At 45.2% G+C, this 8,021-nt stretch overlaps 1 long non-coding RNA gene across 1 annotated transcript; it reads right to left on the reverse strand.

The window, feature by feature from the left end:
• Positions 1-1,997: 1,997 nt before the first annotated feature.
• LOC140250337 (uncharacterized) lies at positions 1,998-5,028 on the reverse strand. Its single transcript, XR_011903140.1, has 3 exons — positions 4,743-5,028; positions 4,357-4,492; positions 1,998-2,558 (listed from the first exon to the last, which is right to left on the reverse strand). It is a non-coding gene; the product is annotated as an uncharacterized lncRNA (long non-coding RNA).
• Between the last annotated feature and the right edge of the window lie 2,993 nt (positions 5,029-8,021).

The following is an 8,021-nucleotide window of genomic DNA, read 5'->3' on the forward strand; positions in this document are numbered from 1 at the left end:
AAAAAATGTCAAGGGACAGCAGAACTGGAGGGAAAACAGGCTTGGCAGCAGGAAGTGCATGCAGATGTAATCATAAAACAAACAAAAAAAACAGCAAGCAGAACAGGGAAACAGAAAGAACAGATTAACAGTTCCTTTATTTACAGCTTAATTTAATTTAACTTCAACAGAAACCCAAAGGCTCGCTGTCTCTGTCTCTGCTGCACTTCACCCATCACCAGGGCTGATGGCCCTGTGCGCAGAGCTGGGTCTTTGTGCTTTCTGGTCTTCTGGACAGCAGCTCCTCTGACTGCTGAGCATGGACGTGATGTAAGGAGGGTGGGAGGCAGCTTCTCCTCTTAGGGAGAAATGAAGCCCAATGGATCACGAGACCCCCCCTGTAAACGAGGGAGGTCCATTGCCCCACACCTACTCCCGTAGCCCCAGCACTTTCTTCCCGCTGACACCCTGGTCAGCACAAATGCATCATTGCTGTGTGTCACAGCCCTTGGCCTTTGCCGTCCACGAAGCTTGTTCACATGTGAAGGGCTGCAGCCTCTGTGCAGCTCCTTTGGGTGGATCTAAGGCTCTCCTGTCCTGGCAGTGGGGAGAAGCAGGAGTTGTGCCCCACGCACTTGCTTTGCAGAGCTCCCTTTTTCTGCTGAAACATCAGCTTTATCCCTGTCACTGCTCCTGTCCTTGGCCAAGCTGGTGTCAGTGAGCCAGTGAGCGCTGCTGCAGCTTACCTTGGTCTTCTCTGGAGAGGAAGAAGGGCTCTGAGCAGCTGCAGGGGGCTTCTCAGCTCGCAAGAGGAGGGAGAGCACAAAACACCGAGCCCTGCCCTATTTTACAGGCATACTATTATCTTCTCAAGTAGCAAAGCAAGGCTACAGATTGGAGTTGAGCTGCTGGCAAGAAAAAGCATAGCTTGTCATATCAAGACTGCTAAGAGAGGTAAAGAGGGAGCGACTGCCTCCTCCAGCTGCTGCAGCCTGAGACCACTCCTCACCAGCCACCAGGTCACAGCCCAGTGTCTGGGGACCCAGGATCTTTGCTCAGGCTGGAGGACACTGCTGCCATTCTCCCATTTGCAGATTTAACCAGAAATGAAACTAAGCTCGTATCCTTGATACACACACACGGGATGCTGACAGGCAATCACAGACTGCCACAGACAAGGTGCTGCCTTCACCAGCACCTATACACAGGAATCATGCACAACAAACACAGTCACATCCTTTTCCTCCCCTTTGGCTTGTAGAGACAGAAGGTCACCAGTGCAGGCACACACACAGCACTCAAGCTGCAAAAGCACTTAGTCAAGCACTGATGCACCCTCTCTGTCCAGACAGCATTCCTGCTTGGATCCCTTAAGTAGCAGCACTGTGTCTCTAGCCAATATCCCTAGGCAGATTTCAGGCCCTTCGTCACGCAGTTCCCCCTAGCTGTAAGTCTGTGACGGGCACAGGAGCCGGGAAATTAAAAATAAATAATTAAATAAATAAATAGAGACAAAGGAGCAAAGAAAAAAAAAGGAAAAAAAAAGGAAGGGGTTTGCCATGACTCGGCCAGCACCAGCCACACACTCTGCAGGAAGGGCAGAGAGTGAGCAGATGTATTTAACAAAGAGAAAACACAACGGCAACAATCTGAGGAGGAACAGGAACTGACCAAATGTAACCTAATCGAACAAACCGAGAGAGAAAAGAATACCTGAGGTAGGAGTCGAACCATGGCAGTGCAGTGCGATGGCAGCACATCATTTGCTCCACAAATGATATCAGGAATAAATATCCTCACACATGTACATCCCCTCATCAATAACTGTGACTGACCTGGCAGCTTCCCATCATTTGCTGGTCAGGTCTGTATCTGTATATTCCTGCTTACGTCTTCCTCCCTTTCCCATTTTCCCTTGTTACACTGTAAAATAGCCTTTGACCAGATATCCTTAAAGGAGTAGACACTCTTTCATTCACCCCTACAAAGTCCTTTAGAAACACTCAAGTACGACCAATGACACGTTCTGATTCACATTTAATTACACTTGGCTGCATATTTCCAATGGCTTCTTCAGTCAGTGAATTCACCTTACCTCCAAGTCAGCACTGTGCAAACTTACATCACTTTTGAACACAGCAGTGTTCCTTACTTCACCAATAAGGGCTACAAAGCCAGTTCTGGAAAATACTGTTTGCAACAACACAAAAAAGGACTAATAAAAAAGAAAAAAAAAAAAAAAAAATAGACCTTCACTTCTTAATCCCTTCTCCTTATCCCACCTTTACAAATGCATTCAGGATACAGAAACTGTTGTAAGTAACATTTTGTTGTTCTTGGACTTGCAGGTAAACAGATGTCACACCATGATGCACAGCATCACAGTTCTGTCCTGTTTGGTCCCAGTTAGTGGCTGGTCAGGATAGAATGCTGCTGAGGTTCAACGAGATAGGATTTGGATTCAAGTGTGTCCCAAAGGAGAAGCAGTTCCCACCACCACCAATAAGCAACAACTCCTTCTCCTCTGGCAGAAAAACACTGCTGTGATTATGTAGCATTAAAGGCCACTCCAGATGTTCCTGAAAAAGAAGAGGAATTTAAAGTCCTTGGGATGAAACAGAAGCTCGCATAGTCCGGAGGACACCAGCCAGTCCATTATGGAGAGGTACACAAAGGCCAAGATGACGAACCAGACACCGAGGAAAAGGATGCCTGGACAAAGTGCTCAAGACACAGAACTTGTGAGTTGTCCAAATGACTCAAAAGCCAAAATCGTAGTGTTAGACTTTTTTTTTTCCCCCTCCTTTAGGAAGCAAAGGGAAAAGGATTCACTTCACCAGTTAGGCATCTGGTAAATGCAACTTCAAATACTGCTTCCATCAAAATAAATCTGACTTAGGAAGTAATCCTTGAACATACAGGACTTCAACAGTTATCACCCCATGCAGTGCCGTAGAAGTATTTCATACAGCTACTCTCAGTGGAAAATTAAGAACAGCCACAATGCGTCCATTGGGAACCAGATGGTCAATCAACAGCACCCAGAAGGGTGGACAAAAAGAGAAAAATGTGACAGCAAGGAGACCACGATGCACTCCTCTAGGATACCCCATTCACTGAACAACTCGCAGCTCAGTGACTGAGAGTGAGAAAATGTCTTTCTGTTCTTTGGGCCCTTGGAATTCCTGGAAGAGAAAACCACCAGGATAGTCAGCATGGATTCACCAAGTGGAATTCATGCTTGACCAACCTGATGGCTTTCTACAATGAAATGACTGCAGCGGTAGATGAAGGGGAGACCAGGAGATATTGTTTACCTGGACTTCAGTAAGGCCTTCAACACTGTACCCACAAGATCTACATACACAAACTGCTGATGCATGGGCTAGATGAGCAGATAGCGAGGTGGGCTAGAAAATGGCCACATGGCCAAGCCCAGGAAGTATCCATAGCATAAAGCCCACCTGGAGGAGTCAGACCTGGGACCGTCCACTCTGACATCTCCATTACTTATCTGGATGATGGACGGCATATCCTGCAGGTGACACAAAGCTGGGAGGAGTGGCAGATACACCACTGTCATGCTGGCATCCAGAGAGACCTCCCAGAGTTAAGGAGAAATGCAAAGTCCTGAGCAGACCCAGGCACCAGTATGTGCTGGGAGCACCCATCTGGAAAGCAGTATCCAGCTGTGCAGAAAAGGAGCTGGAGTCCTGGTGGGCACCAAAATAACACTAGCAGTAATACTAACTGCACGGGAAGTCACTGACATTTCCAGTCTTTCAAAACTGGAGACCAATCCACACTGGGGTACTATGTACCTAACTAGGACAATTCATTAGCACAGTACTAGCAGGTGCTGCAGCTGAGTTCAAGGGAAAAAAAAATCATAAAGGCAGCTACCAATCAATCTGCATCTACTCAATAACTTCTTTAAAGCTGTATTATCTTAGGGAAAACTTCATTACTCTGCTCACTGCTATCAAACGTAAGTAGCTTATTTGATCTGAAGGATACTAATTCCCTTCTGACTTCTGCTGTAGAGAACAGGAAAGCACTAAACTACATTTAAGCATGCTTTATGCTTTATATTTTCAGGAAAATTCTGAGAAGTCAGCCAGGTGTACACAGACTGCTTATATATTTATATTGTTTAATATATTTATATGTAATAGTCACAAATTCCAGTTTCATCTGTACACGTGGATCCTGCCCTATCTCAATAAATTTGTTACCTAATGCAAACAGGGAAATGTTCATTCCACTCCTAAATTTGACTCCTCTGCATTCTCTGTTCCATTTGTGGGAATGACCCTGAAGCTACCACCTTCTTTCACACAATACTGCTCACCCTGAAAGAAAAATTCCAGTACTCACCGCATCAATTGTGTAGTCCAAGCACAGCCCAGTCATTAAGTCAATGACGGTGATGCCTGGCACACACAGTGAGTGAAACCACACTCCACCAACAAGCATAAGTTTTTCATCATGCACATGTGCAGTATGCGAATACCTGCGAGTTTAAAATTAAATTGTATTCCATTAATCACAGAATCACCAAGGCTGGAAAAGGATCCCACAGGATCCCCCAGCCCAACCATCCACCTATCAACAATAGTTCCCACTAAACCACATCCCTCAATACAACGTCCAGACCTTCCTTGCACACCCCCAGGGTCAGTGGCTGCCCAGGGAGTCCCCATCAGTACGGAGAGAGAGCTAGAGGAAGGCCAAGAATTCACTACTAAATGCCTTCTGCTTACCTTGGGATGAGCAGAGGGTGCGTCTCTATAGTCTGCCACTGAAAGCCGTGTTCAGTCTCCCTCAGAAGGAAAACTGAATTTAAGGGCTGCTCAGCTGCTCCCAAACCTCCAGCAATCAGCGCTCCTCCTTTCCAACTGCAGGCACTGTGAGAGTGGCGGCCTTCTTGTACTGGACCCTCAACAGGAATCTATGACAACATAAGTCCATGCCTGAAGTTTGCCTCTATCCTATTGCACTTCCTCTCGTTATAACATCCCTTTCCTTCCCGTCAGAGGACAGGAACAGCTGGGGAGGAGAACAGACTGAATAAGCCTGACAGGGAGCAATAAAAAAGCCTTCAACCCGCACACCTGCGCGATTCCTCTAAGAATGGCTACACAGAAGTGTTTCCACCTACGGTATTTTCAGTATTTCTCTGGCTCTAAGAATATATAATATAATAATCTTGCTCAGTCTTTACAGGGTTTTAGTTCTGCACATTATTATCAGAGGTAACATTTTCCTTCATGCATGCTCCTCTCTGCTCAAGACACACACGCTGAGAACCACAAGTTTACAGACACGTGGGTCACAAAGCTGGTGATCAGTGATTCAGAGCATGGAGAAAATACTGAGCTGCAGGACAAACGGACAGAAAGAAAACTCTCAGGGCAAGCACTGCTAAAAGAGAATCATAGAAACTGGGGGGAAAAATTCAGGGACTGTATCGTCCATCCTTCTCTCCTAAGGCAAATGTAATAATGTAATTATACCTATTAGCATCTGGCAAGAGTCACCAGCAGTCTGTCAGTGCAGACTTCCAGAAGCATTTCTTGCAGCACTTTACTATCTTCACAATTAAAAGCTTTTCTCAGTGTCTAGTTAAAGTTGTCCCTTCTATAGACTATCCAAAATAAATACAGAGAATAATTTGCCCTCTGCTGCTCTACTTTACATATTCGAAAATTATTGCTATCTTGAATCTTCTACCAACTCAGTAGCTCAAAGTTCTTCAATCTTCCCTGTAAATTCTGTGCTCTGCTCATTCTCGTTGCATACCTCTACAGAGCTGTATTGCATCCCACAGCCATTTATTTTTTTCATGAATCAGCTCTGGGCCATATGCACGGGTCCTGCTGAGGTTAAAAGCACTGAACAGTACAGAAGGGCCTGTTCACATCCTACAGAAAACATTCCTGGTTTTACATCTGAACACACAGTTTAGGTCTTCCACAACAGCATCACATTACTTACACATTTAGCTCGTGATTTCCTGTTATACGTCAATCTCTCACCCGGTAATTGTGCTACTCACTATTTTTAAACCCAGCTCATCTTTAAAGATCTAGATGAAACACATTAGTTTAATACAGCAAGCCAAAAGTCTCCAGTCACTAATCCGTAGACCATTACAAATCTTCAAGCATGGCTTCATAGAGGGCAAGTGTGGACCTCACAAATTATAAGAGGAAAGAAATCAAGAACATTAGGACTCGGGATACTCAGAGTGAGGTGGCGCAAAGAACTACACAAAACTTATTAAGGAATTTTTAAGGCAAAGGGGATTGCTGAAAACCAAAGATGAAGAATAGACAGAAAGAAGATTAAAAGGGGGCTAATATCATATAAACAGTCACTGTTCAGTGCAATTAACCCTAAGCCTAATCATCACAGTGTATCTCACCTTTGATTAAACACTTTCTTAACTATCTTTGCCAAAATACTTGATACACGTTAATAGGAATGATACTGGGACAGCGTGCCTGCAACTACAGAGATGCGTGTTAGAAACGTGAGGCCAGCAGAGTCACAACTATGGTGGAGGACTGCAGGTTCTCTGGTGCCAGTGACTGGAACAAGCAACAGTTTCTGGATAAGTAGTTGGAAGTACCACAAAACTAGGGAGCAATTCCATGGCTTTCAAAGTCTTTGTATCCAGAGTGCCAGCTATTACTGGTCTATTGCAGAGAGCAGCAGCAGTCTGGTCCCATAGTGTGAGCCTCACCCAGCAAGTGGAATAAGTAAGGTTTCTAGCTTCCATCACTGGGACAAGACCATTGGTAACAGAAGCTGTGCAGGTCCTAGATGCAACTCCTTGGGCAACTTAGGCAACTGAAGCAAACCAGAGTCCCAGCATCAGCTGTTAGAGTAGAACTATGGGTCACAGGGCTCTTGTGCCCAGGTGCCAGTTGCTGAAAAAGGGACCATTGTGTTTCCTTGAACCTCGTGTGCGTGGGATGTGCATCCCTCATTTGCTAGAAAACTCGGAGCTTGTCCAGTCAGCTGGTCTAACCAGCCTCCTACCTCCAGCACTTGGTGCAGGGTCTTAGACAGACATAGGTATTAGACATGCACTGTGTCATGGTTTTGTGCTGTTGCTGTCAATATTCTACATCATGACATTATGTGCAGTATGAATCATTAACTGAGGGTACAAATAGTGGTAAACTGTTTTGGTGGTATAAGAAAGTGTAGTTGTTAATGGCATACAGAAGTGTAACAGAGGGTATGTGGAAGTGTAACAGAGGGTATGCGGAAATGTAACAGAGGGTATGTGGAAGTGTGGAAGGTTCATGCTCCAGATCTGTGGAATGGCAGCATCCCGAGTACTCAGCTCTTGGAGGAAACTACATATCCCAGGGGACAACGCGGCCAGAGACGAATCACCAGAGGAGGAGGACACATATATAATCTCACTCCCAGGCTGGAACGTCCCTCTTTTCACTCTGTCTATCGCTTTGGAGCGCTCCATCCCCGCCATCTCCCTCTATCAGCAACGTTCCAGCCTGTCGCCTAGAGATCACAGTAGGCCCCCGGTTCTCGGGGACTCTTTTTTCTCTCTTTCTCTTTCTCTGTCTTGTTTGATTTAGTAGTTGTAGTTATATTGTATCATATTGTGTCATCTTGTATTCCAATATTATTCGTATTTAGTAAAATAAGTTCTTTCCTTAGATTGCTGCCATTGTTTTTGTTCATTCCCCTCCTTCCAGGGGCAGCAGCCTCTATCACAGGTAAATCTAGATAACCCGATTACAGAAACCAAAACCAACCAACCAAACAAACAACAAAAAGCAGCAGCCAATTGGATCTGCCTGTCAGGCAAGGGGACGTTTATCAACGGATGAGCTACAATGGTGGAAACAAGGTAACGGAGCACACAAACCTCAAAACTGCATCTTTGTGCAGCGTCTGCCTGCGTGGAGCTGCAAGGGCTCAAAACTGCCCATTTTGTGGCAATAAAGAGAACAAAAAGCCAAAAGTGAAACTTGGAGTTAATGAAGGACACTTGGAAACAAATA

Source organism: Excalfactoria chinensis, chromosome 3 (genome assembly GCF_039878825.1).
Source record: "Excalfactoria chinensis isolate bCotChi1 chromosome 3, bCotChi1.hap2, whole genome shotgun sequence".
In the NCBI taxonomy this organism is placed as follows: Eukaryota; Metazoa; Chordata; class Aves; order Galliformes; family Phasianidae; genus Excalfactoria; species Excalfactoria chinensis.